Below are 15,708 nucleotides of genomic sequence, written 5' to 3' on the forward strand. Positions count from 1 at the left end.
CGATTGCGCGCGGCTCCTGGAAAACTCCAACCCCCTCATCCTGATGAGGGTCTTCATTCCTCCTCGGCTGTGGTGGCAGAGGAGGGAGGCCCGTGTTGCCTTGTGGGCGATCCTCGCGAGGCTGATCCCTCCAACCTCCCTCGTGAGGTTGGTCCTGCCAGCGGTCCTCGCAAGGTCGGTCACGCCACCCTTGGCGAGGGCCACGGTCTTCCCATCGTCCTCCACCTCTTCCTCCTCCTTGGCCATAGCCCCGGTCGCTGCGCTCGGGGCGTCGGCCGGCAGGCACGTCTCGCACGGCCCTGAGCTCTTGGCATTCATTAGTGTTGTGGGTGTGGAGGTCGTGGTACACGCAGTACCGACTACCCTTGGATGACTCAGGCTGATCCCTGCCTCGCTAGGTGTCCGGCTCTACTGCAAGCACAGCAGCCCCCTTGCGCTTCACATCCTTGACCTTGGGCTTCTTCTCTTCTGGGTTGGCAGCCGGCAGTTCAAGGAGGGAAAGGCGTCCTTCCTCAGCCCGGGCACACTTGGTCGCCAAATTGAACAGCTCCAGGGAGGTGCATAATTCTTCATGGATCGCAAGCCCCTCTTTCATCTTGACATCACGCACGCCGTCGGAGAAGGCTGAGATGATGGCCTCCTCAGACACCCTGCGGATCTTAAGGCGAGCGTTGTTGAAACATTGGATGAACTTTTGCAGGGTCTCTCCTGGATGATGCTTGATGCGGCGCAAGTCGCTCATGGCTGGGGGCCAGTCGCGGGTGCCTTGGAATTTGGCGATAAAGCTGGTGCGCATCTCTTCCAAGGAGGAAATCGTGCCGGGAGCCAGGATCAGGAGCCAGGTGCGGGCACCGTCCTTGAGCGCCATGGGAAACCAGTTCGCCATGACCTTCTCGTCCCCGTTGGAGGAACTCCGCAGGGTCACCCGTGCCACCGTAGCGCGGGGGCAGATCTGGCTTGAACTTGCCCGGCCAGGCCACGCTGCACAGCTCGGCGGTGAAGGCACGACATCCTGCAGTGGCCACGGGAGGCCTTTGGTGACGGAGAGCTTGATCTTGGAAGTCTCTGTGCGCTGCCGCCAGGAGCAGTGCGGGGTCTTGACACGCTGGAGCAGGAGCGCGGTCGTGACGGGCCGGTGCGGGGAGCACACGGGAAGCTTCTTGGGGACGAGGGATCTCTCGGCAGCTCTTCTCTTGTTGTGCTGGCGCCGGACAGAGCGGGTCCCGTCCAGGGGCCACGCGCCTTGGGGCCAAGGTGCCTTCTTGAGGGGGAGGCGGCTGAGCCTCCCCTAGAGCTTCGTTGCCCGCACAGGGCGAGGCGCGGTGCAGCAAGAGGGATGGCACAGGGGAGCCCCTAGCAGCGCTGACAAGCTCGGTGATGCGGGCGAGCCACTCATCGTAGAGGTCGTCGACGGGACGGTAGTGCAGGAGCTCCCACGCCAGGAGCAGCGCGGACATGGGACGAGGAACCGGCCGGAGTCAGCGATGGGGTGGCGGTGCGTCCTTCTCGCCGCACGGAAGGATGCAGGGACGACGCCTACTGCTCGTTCCCCACCGGGCCGGTGGCGGCGTTGACGGCAGGCGACGGGGAACGGCGAGGGCATCCGCCGACGGCGGCCGTCAGGGCGACGCGAGTGGCGAGAGCGGCCAGGCGCTCGGCGTGGGCACGACGAGCGTCTGACATGGATGCGACGGAAGACGAAACACAAGGCGGCGGAAAGCAGATTCCGGCGCACCCCTACCTGGCGCGCCAAATGTCGGATTTCAGGTTCCGGCAGACCCTCAAGGTTTGATCTCTGGGGTGCAAGCGTAGATCACACCTCCTACCTACTCGCGCCTAGTCGCCTCGCAAGGATCTAAACTACACGAAGAACAACACAAGGGACACGAGGTTTATACTAGTTCGGGCCACCATTGTGGTGTAATACCCTACTCTAGTTTGTGGTGTGGTGGATTGCCTCAGGGGCCGATGATGAAAAATACAAGGGAAGAACTGCCTCGCGAGGGGAGGAGTTCTTGTGGAGGTGATGCCTCTTGGGAAGGATTGAATCCGGATCAGTTGGCTCTAGATCCCATCCCCCACCTACTGTGGTGGCTAGCCCTATTTATAGAGCGACGCCTTGGTCCTCTTCCCAAATATTGAGCGGGAAGGGCGCCAACAATTGGCCATTTTGAAGGGGAACATCTAGTACACTTATCATGTCTAAAGTCGGTCCTCGCCTGCCAAAGACTCTGACGGTGACGCCGGCTTGGCTCCACGATGACCTCCATCCTGCCGTTCTGCTGGTCTTGGTCTTGTTGCACCGAAATGGTTGCGTTTGCTTGATACTCTTGCCTGCGCTTGCCCCCTTTGCACCAAAGAGGAAACAAGGGCTCTGCGCAGGCCAGCGCCCGCCTGGAGCCCGCCTGGCTTCGGTCGTCATGGCTTGCGTCACGGGTACCTCGTGAGGTACCCTGCCTTGATCCCTCCGCCTCCTCATGAGCCAGCCTGACGAGGCTGTGCCTGAGGAAGCTTCCTGTTGTCCGCCCCGCGAGGCTTGGCCCCTCGCGAGGGTCTTGAGCATATGTCGATGAAGATGGGCCGTACTGGGCCACTCCTTGAGCCACGCCGCAAGCAGGCAAGTCTGGGTACCCCCGTTCCCAGAACGCCGACACCATCATCTCAGCCTTCTCCGATGGCGTTTGAGACATCAAGATGAAGGAAGAGCTAGCAATCCACGAGGACCTGTGCACCTCTCTGGAGCTATTCAACTTGGCAACCAAGTGCGCGAGGGCCGAGCAAGGACGCCTCTCCCTTCCAGCTGCTGATCCGGAAGAGAAGAATCCTAAGGTCAAGGACGTAAAGCGCAAAGGAGCAGTTGTGCTCGCAGCTGAGCCAGATACCAAGCGAGGCAGGGATTAGCCGGAGTCGTCCAAGGGCAGCCGGTACTGCATGTACCACGACCTCCACACCCACAACACCAATGAATGCCATTAGCTCAGAGCTGTGCGAGATGAACGTATCAGTCGATGCCCCGAGCGCAATGATCGGGGCTATGGCCGAGGAGGATGAAGAGGCAGTGGACGATGGGAAGACCGTGGCCCCCGCCAGGGGTGGTGTGACCGACCTCGCGAGGACCACTGGCAAGACCATCCTCGTGAGGGAGGTTGGAGGGATCAGCCTCGCGAGGACCGCCCGCAAGGCAATGCAGGCCTCCCTCCGCTGCCGCCACCGCCAAGGAGGAATGAAGACCAGCATCAGGACAAGGGGGCTGGGGGCTTCCAGGAGCCGCGCGCAATTGGTTGCATCCTAGGCGGAGCACAAGCCCCGGCCTCTCAGCGCATCTTCAAGCAGTTTGCTCACGAAGTGAATGCAGTCCTCCCAAAAACCGAAGCCTCGCACCCTCTCAGGTGGTCCACATGTGCCATCATGTTCAGTTCAGCGGATCAACTCAAGTGCACAGCAATAGCCGGTGTCCTCCCGATGCTCTGCTCCCCAGTCATCAGCAGCGTGCAAGTCACCAAGACCCTCATCGATGGTGGAGCAGGACTCAACGTTCTGTCTGTCGAAACCTTCAACAATCTCCAAGTGCCTTATGACCAGCTTCAGCCAACCAAGCCCTTCTCAGGAGTCACTGATAGTTCTACCACCCCGATAGGGCAGGTCCGCCTCCCTGTCACCTTCGGACAGTGCAAAAACTACTGCACTGAGCTCATCGACTTGGACGTCGCCCACATTCGCCTGCCCTACAATGCCATCCTTGGATATCCGGCCCTGGCCAAGTTCATGGCAGTGACTCACCATGGCTACAATGTCCTCAAGATGCCAGGAAGCGGTGGAGTCATCACAGTCCCCTATGAGGAGAAGGATGCAGTGTGTTCTCTCGAGCGTGCCTTCCAGGCCGCGACAATCGAAGACCCAGATCACAGGAGTGGGGGCCTTCCTGAGGCAGTCCCTAAGAAGAAGAAGACATCACTTGGTCCAAACCATCAGGAGGCAGGCACATCCAGGGGTGCCGCGCCAGGATCCGCACCGGTCCAAGGGGCGCCTCCCTCTGCCACAAAGGAAGGCACACCCGGCGCCCTCCTCGGGCAAGGCTCGGGGGCTCTCTCCTAGAGGGCCAGCGACTTTGCCAAGGTCACAAGGGAGGCGCTCGGGCACCACTTGGAGGCGTGTTTTGAAGCACGTTTCCCTCAGGATGGTGCGAAGCAAGGAGGGCTAAACCCTCAGGAGTTCATCGCAAGAAACACTCAGGAGTTGTAGGAGTCAAGAATCATGCGCGGCAGCCGCCGCTTACCCGCCGTAGCTCCCCATCCAGGCGAGGATGGTGGGCTGCGCATCTGCGTCGATGTACCAGGACTCAACCGAGCCGCATCTCAGGAGCGCCTCTGGGACGTTGCGAGGGTCCACCCCACAGCTACGTTCGCATGCCTCTCGGCCTTCCGAACGCGGTCGCCGCTCATCAGCACCTGCTGAGGAGCATTCTGGAGGCTCCGGAGGTTAGGCATTGCGCAGTCTTGACGGAGATGGAGATGGTCCTTGAAAAGCCGCCTGCGCCCCCGGAGCCTCTCGAGGCTCTGGGCCCTGGGGGCTCGTGAGGATCGGCTTCCACACCATGCTCCGTCCGCTACCTCAACATTCCTCCATCTCCAACGGTATCAGGTGACACCTTTCAAGTTCCATTTCAGCTGGGAGCGCCCCCAGGGCTGCATCATTCGCAGGCCGCGTGGGTCCATCCCTGCGGCGTGTATCTCTTTTGTTCATGTACTTAGGTTACCTTGTTGGGGGCGCCCCTCGGGCTGCATTATCCCCAAGCCGCTTGGGCCTGACCCAGTGGCGTGTATCGCTCTCGCACCCGTATAAGTTAATATAACCTTCCATGCTTAACCTGCCTGGCTTGATCGCCCGCTCGATTGACGCCAACCTTTGGAGCTACTCTCCCTGGCACGACGCTTGTGCATGGGTCCGTGGCAGAGCTCTGGCCGCGGCAGCCCCGCGCGGTGCCACCTCACCAGGCCCTCAGTGCCCTTATCACTCCCCCAGAGCAACCAGTGGCTGGCTGACGATTATGGCAGCGACTCTCGTTTTTCTCGTGATAAGTTTGCAGGGCCTCTCTAAGGGACAGCATCGGGCGAGGCCTCTGCGGCCCCTCTTCCTCTCTCATCGCGATTCACAGGCTCTTACTGGCCCTCCAGCCCTCACCTCCTGTCCTTGTCCACGGCATCGTGTCCTGGCATACCAACGACGGCTGAGCTCGCTCGATGGCCGAGACCCGAGGACGTAGAGCACGAAGGGGAGTGCGGGGAGAAATAGGAGGCTCGCGAAGACCTCACCGGGCAACCCCTCAGCTGCTGGCGCGCGGGCCTGGCGCAACGCCGAGAAATGGCTTCAAGCTCCTGAGATAAGTCATTCTCCAGAACTACTAGCTATCGCAACACCAACTTTGCACCTAATGCAGCCCCGTAATGGCGACGTTGCACTCCTTTCTCACCAAACGGCGGCTGCTTGAGCGCTAAAGGGGACCTCTGGAGCATCGCGCCTCGGGGGCTCTTACTGGACCTCGGGCCACTCACCTCCTGGCGTTGACCACGGCATCGCGACCTGGCATACCAGCGATGGCTGAAGCCTGCCTGGGGACCGGGACCTGTCGGCGCAGAGCAACAGGCCCTCATGAGGTTGGAAATGAGGGACCAAGCTGAGACGGGACGAGCGTCTCACACTACTTCGCGATTAGGATCATATTAACAAAAGAGGCTACAAACACTTTACAAGCCCCCGCGAGGTGTATTCTTGGTTCCTTGCAGGGAACAAAAGAAGCGAACCCTGAGGAGCCCTAACTACAGGAACCACAGTGGCAGATGCTATCATCAACAGTGGGCCACGTGGGGTCGGCACCAACCTCCTCCAGATCAGCCGTGCCAACCATCAGGCGCACGGGCTCTACTTCGGGCGCGGTGCAAGCTCGGTGGCTCGTAGCAGTCGTTGCTTGTCTCCGGAGTCAGAAGAAGTTTGGGGGAGTCGCTGGACCCTCCAGCCCAGCCGCTGCTGCCAGAGGGGCTGCTAGAAAGGCGGGCGGCAGGCCTGGTCCTCACCGCTCCGGAGCTCCGGCCGCTGCCTCTGGGACAACACTCCAACCGGCGTCCTTCCTCGTTGACGACCTTGAAGAGCATCAGGGAGGCACCATCGTACTCCAGATGGATCACGAGGGTGCCATCTATTTGGCAGACCCTGGCGATCTCGCCCCAGCCACGGGTCATGAAGACCCTGCCATGCACGACGACTTCAACCTCCACTTCGATCGCGGGGGTGCGGCAGTCGGCGTGTTGCAGCCAAAGCTCCCGAGGCCCCCTCAGCGGTATCTCGAAGGCGAAGGAAGCAGGAAGACAGATCCAGGAGCTCGGAGGCATGGCGGCATGAAGCACGAGCTCGTGGGAGGAGTACACAGCATGGACTCCAGGAGGAACGATGTGCACCGCCATGATCCGTCGGCTACGCCGGCGGCGCGGGCGGCGCCGCTCGGCGCCCTCTTCCCCAGGGCCCTCAGCCTGGGCGTACAAGGGCAATGGGTATCCAGGAGGAGGCCGCTCGTACCAAGGCCTCGACGCCTCCTGCCGGGCACCCTCATATCGGTGGCAGGGGACCGGCCGCTTCTTCAGCACAAGTGGGACGGGCCCCTCTCGGGGGGCCTTCCCTTTCTCTTCGGCTGAGAACCGGCGGATCGGCGCCATTGTCGACGAGTTGAAGGAGGAGTGAAGAAGGAGAGGCGTAGCAAGGGAAGATGGACTGGAAGGGCTCATGCCATTTCGTACTTATCGCCGAAGGAGGCCAACTGTCGGCCTCCACGATCACAGGTAATCATGACCCGTTTTGGCATGCAGGGACTTGTCTTGTCGAAACGGTTGCTGAGGCGTCGTGGGGAAGCAGAGATGCCCACGTCCAATCAACCGCCATGTGGCGCCCAAGGCCGGAGGCTGTTGGGGCCCGCGGCGCTTCGCACTTGCCCCTTCGCTTCTCTGCTAAGCCAAGTCCGGGCACGCCTTGGGCCGGGGGGCTACTATGGGCGTTCTGGGAATGGGGGTCCCCAGACTTGCCTGCCTGCGGCTTGCGGCGTGGCTCAAGCAATGGCCCAGCACGGACCGTCTTCATCAACTCAAGCTCAAGACCCTCGCGAGGGGCCAAGCCTCGTGGGGCAGACGACAGGAAGCTTCCTCAGGAGTAGCCTCATCAGGCTGGCTCGCGAGGAGGCGGAGAGATCAAGGCAGGGGTACCTTGTGAGGAGCCCATGATGCAAGCCATGACGATCGAGGCCAGGCGGGCGCCAGGCAGGCACCGGCCTACGCAGTGTCCTTGTTTCCCCTTTGGTGCAAAGGGGGCAAGCACGGGCCAAGGCATCAGGAAAAGGCTACCATTTCGGTGCAACAAGACCAAGACCAGCGGAACTGCAGGAAGGAGGTCACCACGGAGCCCAGGACGGCGTCATCGTCAGAGCCTTTGACAGGCGAGGACCGACTTTAGTCAGGATAAGTGTACTAGATGTTCCCCTTCAAAATGGCCAATTGTTGGCGCCCTTCCCGCTCAATATTTGGGAAGAGGACCAGGGCCTCTTACTCTATATATAGGGCTAGCCACCATAGTATAGGGGCATCTGGAATCGACCCCTCAAAAGGGACAACACCACCACAAGAACACCCCTCGCGAGGCTATTCTTCCTTTGTACTGTTCTTCATCAGCCCCAGAGGCAATCCACCACACCACACACTGGAGTAGGGTATTACACCGCAATGGTGGCCTGAACCAGTATAAATCTCGTGTCCCCTGTGTGTTCATCTTGCTAAGCCTAGATCCCTTGCGAGGCGACAAGACGCTTGTTGGCAGAGGAGAGATCTTCGTGTGCACCCCAGAGTTCGAACCTCAAGGGTCTGCCAGAACCCGCAATCTAACAGTTGCATCATTCCCAGGCCACGTGGGTTTGTCCCTGCAGCATGTATCCCATTTTGCTTATGTCTTAGGCTTACTTTGCTAGGGGCGCCCCTCGGGATGCATCATCCCCTAAGTCGCTCGGGCCAGACCTAGTGGCTTGTACCCTCTCCAGCATTATCTGAGCTGATTTGCCCTTGCATGCTTGATCTGCCCATGATTATCACTTGCCGCCTATTACGGGCTTTCTATCTCCCATGCAAACCGCTTGCACGTTAAAAGGGGGGCTCCTAAGCATCGTGACTCAGGAGCTCTTACTGGCTCTGCAGCCCTCACCCCCTGGCCTTGACCACGGCATCACGACCTGGCATACCAGCGGCGGCTGAGCTTGCTCGAGGGCCGGGACCTGAGGACGTAGAGTATTTTGTATCTAACCATCCTGCATGAGCATACATCCGCCCAAGGCTCAAGATTGGGCACAACCCGCCTTGAGGTAGGGCCTCATGAGTCTCGCGCTGGCTCAGGGGTGCCCAGATACACCTCGTCCAGCCATACCATGCCGGCCACGTGTCAAGGCGGGGCTGTACACGCCCCGGGGGCTCCTCCCGGAGGGGAGCCCCCTCCCACGCACCAGTGGAAGCACCATGCTCCCCGCTGCCTGACGACACTACCGAGGAGCGGCTATGCCCGTACACATACGGAAGCGCTATGCTCTGCACTGGTGATAAACAACTGAGGGCGGCCCATGGTCGCATCAATCTCAGGGAGCCCGGAGCTCAGTGTCCGGCCTCATCGCAGCACCTCCCCTCGGGAGCGTCACGCGGGCGGGCTGGGCACGGGGGCTGCGCTCGGGTCACGCCCGAGCGCACGCCACCCAACCAGGTCCCTTGGGCCTGGTCGTCGCACGCCCCTCCCCGAGCGGAGCCAATGTATGAAGGTCATTTGAATGTCAAGGGGGACTCCTGAGCATCGCGACTCAGGAGCTTAACTGGTCATGTAGCCCCTCACTCCTTGGTCCCGTCCTAGTTTCCGGTCGGGGCTAATGGCGGCTGAGGTATGCGCGGGGCTGGGCCGTGACGACGTAGAACACTAGACCTGCCCCTATTTTCCTTCCCTATTTGCTGCTTGCTCGTCAAGGGGGACTCCTGAGCATCGCGACTCAGGAGCCTAACTTGTCACGTAGCCCCTCACTCCTTGGTCTCGTCCTGGTTTCCGGTCGGGGCTAACGGCGGCTGAGGTATGCGTGGGGCCGGGCTCTGCCGACGTAAAACACAAAGAAAATAGAAAGGAAATCATAAAATCCAGAAGCAAATATTACAAACAATAATCGTCTTCACGATTCCAAACGCAAGTTAAAACGCCTCCATGAGGCACAGTGCATATTGCAGGAAATAAAATAGGTAGGAAGCCATGAGGAGATCACCCCTGGGCAGTGCCATCGTTCGCCAGGAGCCCTGCCTCCATGGTGGTGTCACCCTCACCAGCTCCACCTCCCGAAGCCATGGAGTCAGCAGCACCTGCCCTGGGTGCGGTGGCAAAGGCGCAGAACTTCTCCAGCAGGGCTTCTGCTCGGCCCTTCACAACCTCAGCAGCAGCGACGCAAGCTCGCCGCTCACAGGCTCCAGCAGCCCATCGAGGTTGGTGTTGGGGTCATGAAGATAGATGTGACTGAGGATGCGCGTCAGCACTGCAGAAGAAAGGACACGAGCTTCGACCTCAGACAAGGGGCCGATGCCGTCCACGAAATCATCAAGCGCTTGAACCAAGAAAGGAAGCAGATCGGCGGGGCCGTCCTCGGCGCCAGCTAGCGGCTGCTCCAAGCCACCGCCATAGAGCGTCTTGAGCGCCTTGCGAGCCCTCTCCTCCAGATTCGTGAAGGACACTTGGTCCTCGGCCAAGACCTTCGCCTTGGCGTCCAGCTCGGCCCTCTCCATCCCCAGCCTTTGCTCCAGCATCTTCAGTCGGCCGCACTCAACGGCCAGCTCGGCGTCGCGTTCCCTGGTGGTGTCCTCCCGAGCCTTCATCTCTTCCTCCTTCGCCTGGCGGTCGCGCGCCTCCTTGGCGAGCTCATCACGTAGGCCCTGCAGTTTGGCCTCCAGCACCTTGCAGCGGTCGTGGGCGGCTACAACATCCTTCAATGCTACATCACGAGCCGCTGTGGCCTGGGTGGCGACGAGCTTCTTCTCCTCAGAAGCCGCTGCAGCCCGGTCCAACGCCGCTCGGACAGAGGCGTCAGAATGAACCCAGCCAAAAATCAACTCCAAGCGCCCAGCCGCCAGGCAGGGGTTGGCGCCTTGGAGGTCTTCTCGCAGCTGGCCCAGCTCGACGAAGGCGCGGTCCAAGATGGCAGAGGAGGCGAAGGAGTCCGGAACCAGTGGAGCACGAGGAGGAGGCGGCAGCGTGATCACGGCTCGGGAGACCATAGACTCCTGAGCCCGGTCAGCCTTGGCAATAGCAGTAGGCGCCGACACCTCTAGAGACAGCGGGGCCGTGGGGGCTGGCACCACGCCAGAGACCCCGCCATTGTAACGCCTCGGATTCGATGCGCCAGATGTCTGCCAGTTATTCGCTGTAGTTGCCATGTCATTTGCATGCGTGTTGCATATTGCCATGTCATCATGTGCATTTCATTTTGCATACGTGTTCGTCTCATGCATCCGAGCATTTTCCCCGTTGTCCGTTTTGCAATCCAGCACTCCTATGTCATCCGGCGTACCCCTTCTGTCTCATAGTCTATCTGATTCCGTGAGCTTTTGATTCTCGTCTTTCTCGTCGTTCCTCTCTTCTCCTCGAATGCTCTCGATTCTTTGCTTCTTCTCTTGCGTTCTTGGTTCACCTCGACCCTTTTCCCTTCCGTCTCAGTCATAAGATCTCGGGACGAGATCTCTTGTTAGTGGAGGAGTGTTGTAACGCCCCAGATTCGATGCGCCAGATGTCTGCCAGTTATTCGCCGTAGTTGCCATGGCATTTTCTTGCGTGTTGCATATTTCCATGTCATCATGTGCATTTCACTTTGCATACGTGTTCGTCCCATGCATCCGAGCATTTTCCCCGTTGTCCGTTTTGCAATCCAGCACTCCTATGTCATCCGGTGTACCCCTTCTGTCTCCTGTTGTGAGCGGGTGTTGAACTTTCTCGGAATGGACTGAGTCTTGCCAAGCAGCCTTGGTACACCACCGGTAGACTACCTGTCAAGTTTCGTGCCATTTGGAGGACGTTTGATACTCCAACGGTTAACCGCGCAGCCCGAAACCCCCTTTTCTCTTGCAGCCCAGCAACCCTCCAAATCAGCCCATGAGCCCATCTAAACCCCCTCCATGCTCTCTGCCGTTTTATCATGATCGTGTGGGCGAAAACCGCACCTCATTTGGAGCCTCCTAGCTCCCTCTACCTATAAATATGTGCCCCTCCCGGATTTTCGCGCAGTCTAAACCCTAGCAAAACCTCCCTCCGCGCTGCCGGACATGTCCCCCGCCGTGCGGACGCGTCCAGTCGCCGGCCCCGCACAATCCCCTCTCGCCACATGGAGCTTCGCCGCCCATTCCGCGCCGCCGGCCCGGGCCCCCGCGGCCCGCATCGCCCGCCCCACGCCCCGCGCGCCTCCTTCCGCCGCCGCATGCGCTCATTGCCGCCTCGACCGCCGCCCCGTCGCCGAGTCGCCCCGCCGCCGCGCGCGCCTTCTCCGTCGACCCCGCCGCCCTTCGTCGGCCCGCCTCTGTGCCGCCCGGCCGGTTCCAGCCCGGGGCCGTGCTGGACCCCGCCGCCTCGGCCTCCCTCCGGACGGATCCGGCCTCCCCGCCGCCGTGCCTCGCCGGAGAAGCCCCCCCTCGCCGCATTTGACCTCGGTTCGCGCGCCATCGAGGAACCCTAGATCTGGAAACTGAGGTTGACCCTGAAATTCCCAAGTCCCTGAAAAATCTTGCATTACATTGCCCTGTTAATTGCATCATAACTCCATGCATACTGCTCCGTTTCGTGTGGATAATATATCCAAATTTTCATGGACAGATGCTCTTGATTTCATTCCATTGCACCATGTTCATTTGAGCTCATCTTGATGCCTGAATAATCGTTGCAAGAGTGCTATATGATGTTAATCTGCTGAAACTGTTATAACTTGATGATTTGTCATTTTTGTTGCATTTGATGTGTGCATCCTATGAGCATGAGATCTACATGTGTTTTGAACAACATCATGCCATATTTACAGGGGTGCAATCCATGTATTTTTTTGAGTTGTGTAGTGAGTGCATCAAGCTTGTTAAGTAGGGTACTTGTTGTTGCTGTTTTACTAGGCTGAATCTGTTATTTTGTGATCCTATGTAAACCTTCTGCTACAAGTCATTCTATGAATAATCTGGAGATGTTCACTAAGGATGTTTTGTTATACATGTCATGATCTATCCATCCGTGCCCCTGGTTGCATTTATAGCCTGCATTAGCTTGTTGTAATCTTGCTCCAAATTTGCTAAATAATGTTGTTCTCAGCCTGTTAACATTAAGTTCAGTTTTGCCATGTGTTTTGCTAGTGATCCATGCACCCTATGAACTTGCTCTTGCCATGCTTAGATTCATAAAGATGTAATCTTACTGTTGGTCACCCTTTCATGCCATGTATTCCTCTGTGTTGAGCGGTACAGGCTCACCAACATGACTACTTATCGTTGTTCCTGCCATGTATGAATCTGTCTTATAACTTGCCATGTTTCCATGGGTGCCATCATATCTTCTGATCCTTTTTGGCTCATGGTCAGTAAAGGACTTTTGTTCTATGAATTTATTAGATTCATGCCATGCCTTTGTTTTCCATGATAATTTCCCGTAACATGTTCTTTGATAGCTCTAAACATTGCAACCTGATGTTATTTCTGCAAAGTCTGAAACTGTTATTATTTGCAGTTTTGCCATGTGTTTTGGAGCTTGTTCTAGTGTTTTCTGGAGATAGCTCAGTGTTCATTTTTTGTCATGCTTTACCTGTACATCATGTCCATGCCTTTTATTCTCATGTTGGGGTGATGTAGAATTTTGTTTTGATGATCGCAAGATGCCTAGTTGCTGTTTTGGACAGATTGTTGTTATGACTTGTATAGTGTATGTGTCGAACCTTTGCTCCGTTTTGAGTGTGCTCTATATGAAACTTGCTTAGAATTGCATGTAGTTTCATATTATCATGTTGCATCCTTGTTTTGAGGTGTTTGCTTGATGTTTGTGTGCATTTTCCATCAATGCCATGCTTAACTTATTTTGCTCATATCTTTTAGGCCGTAGCTCTGAATTAAATGAACTTTATATGTAACTTGACTAGAATCTCATGTAGATCATCTTGGTGCATCTTAACTTGCTGTTTAACAACTTGAACATAAGGTTTATTCAGATCTGGACCAATTTCGAAATTTGCATACGAGGACTTACGGAATAGTTCTATGTTGTTTCCGGCCCCATTTAAACTTGCCTTGATGTGTTGTTTTTGTATGCATCATCTCTTGCCATGAGTAGCTTCATGTAGCCTTGTGTTGCACCATACTTGTTTGTCCATCATGTCGTGTTCTTGTGTGGTGTGTTTACCATGTTGTGTGCTTCTCTCGATAGTTCCCGTTTCGTTGCGATCGTGAGGATTCGTTCGTCTACGCTTGGTTCGTCTTCGTGGATTCATCTTCTTCATGGACTCGTTCTTCTTCTTAGCGGGATTTCAGGCAAGATGACCGCTACCCTAGATCTCACTACTATCATTGCTATGCTAGTTGCTTCATTCTATCGCTATGCTGCGCTACCTATCATTTCCTCTTCAAGCCTCCCAAATTGCCATGTCAGCCTCTAACCTTTTCACCCTTCCTAGCAAACCGTTGCTTGGCTATGTTACCGCTTTTGCTCAGCCCCTCTTATAGCGTTGTTAGTTGCAGGTGAAGTTGAAGATTGCTCCATGGTGGACAGGATTATGTTGGGATATCACAATATCTTTTATTTAATTAATGCATCTATATACTTGGTCAAGGGTGGAAGACTCGGCCTTATGCCTGGTGTTTTGTTCCACTCTTGCTGCCCAAGTTTCTGTCATACCGGTGTTATGTTCCCGGATTTTGCATTCCTTACGCGGTTGGGTGATTTATGGGACCCCCTTGACAGTTCGCTTTGAATAAAACTCCTCCAGCAAGGCCCAACCTTGGTTTTACCATTTGCCTCACCACCACCTATACCTTTCCCTTGGGTCGGCCAACCCGAGGGTCATCTTTATTTTAGCCCCCCCCCCGGGCCAATGCTTGTCTAAGTGTTGGTCCGAACCGAGTAGACTGCGGGGCCCCCTTGGGGAAACTCGAGGCCTGGTTTTACTCGTAGGATGTCTCATCCGGTGTTGCCCTGAGAACGAGATATGTGCAGCTCCTATCGGGATTATCGACACATCGGGCGGCTTTGCTGGTCTTGTTTTACCATTGTCAAAATGTCTTGTAAACCGGGATTCCGAGTATGATCGGGTCTTCCTAGGAGAAGGTATATCCTTCTTTGATCGCGAGAGCTTATCATGGGCTAAGTTGGGACACCCCTGCAGGGTATAATCTTTCGAAAGCCGTGCCCGCGGTTATGTGGCAGATGGGAATTTGTTAATGTCCAGTTGTAGTTAACTTGACACCAGATCCGAATTAAAACGCATCAACCGCATGTGTAGCCGTGATGGTCTCTTTTCGACGGAGTCCGGGAAGTGAACACGGTTTTTAGGTTATGTTTGACGTAAGTAGGAGTTCAGGATCACTTCTTGATCATTGCTAGCTTCACGACCGTTCCATTTGCTCTCTTCTCGCTCTTATTTGCATATGTTAGCCACCATATATGCTTAGTCGCTGCTGCACCCTCACCACTTTACCCCTTCCTTTCTCTTTAAGCTTTGCTAGTGTTGATACCCATGGTAATGGGATTGCTGAGTCCTCGTGGCTCACAGATTACTACAACAACAGTTGCAGGCACAGGATGTGCGATGATCATGACGCGAGAGCGATGTTTGATTGTTTTGGAGTTCTTCTTTTGCTTCTTCTTCGATATGGGGATAGGTTCCAGGTCGGCAGCCTAGGCTAGTAGGGTGGATGTCGTTTGAGTTTCTGTTTGTGTTTCATCCGTAGTCGGATGTTGCTCTTATGTATGATGATGTTGTATTCGGGTGGCATTCTATGCCTCTTGTATGTATCCCCATCTATTATGTAATGTTGATGTAATGATATCCACCTTGCAAAAGCGTTTCAATATGCGGTTCTATCCTTGGTGGGACCTTCGAGTCTCTTTAGGATAGTATCGCATATTGGGCGTGACAAGTTGGTATCAGAGCCTCGACCGACCCTAGGAGCCCCCTTGATTGATCATGTACTTTGGCCGATGTCGAGTCTAGAAAGAAAACTTTTTCAGAGACTAGTTATATCGGAGAGTAGGAATTCTTTTTACTCCTCAGCCCCTTCGTCGCTCTGGTCAGGAATCTTGACGTAGGTGTTTTGAATTACTCTTCTTCCCCTTCAAAAATTTTCTTTAGGATCACGCGGTTAGTTTTCGTTCGTTGGTTCTCATCTCTTTTCATGTGTTGCATTTCTCGTCAAGTTGACTCGAGCCTCTTTGCTTTTGCCAAGTTCAATCCTCAGTTCGCTCTCAACAAAGTTGTTTCTCTATCCTCAGTTGTTTTCTTTTCCCACCCGCCCACCCCTTTTCTTCTTGGAGCCGGAGTCCGTAATTGAGTATCCTTCCTACTCGTGCGAAGTCTTTGTTTTCTTTCCTCAATGATTTCAACCGGTGTTTTCTCTTCAAGATATTCATCGATTTCCCCTTCCTAGTTTCCTT

The sequence above is a fragment of the Triticum dicoccoides genome, chromosome 2B, assembly GCF_002162155.2.
Source record: "Triticum dicoccoides isolate Atlit2015 ecotype Zavitan chromosome 2B, WEW_v2.0, whole genome shotgun sequence".
Taxonomy (NCBI): domain Eukaryota; kingdom Viridiplantae; phylum Streptophyta; class Magnoliopsida; order Poales; family Poaceae; genus Triticum; species Triticum dicoccoides.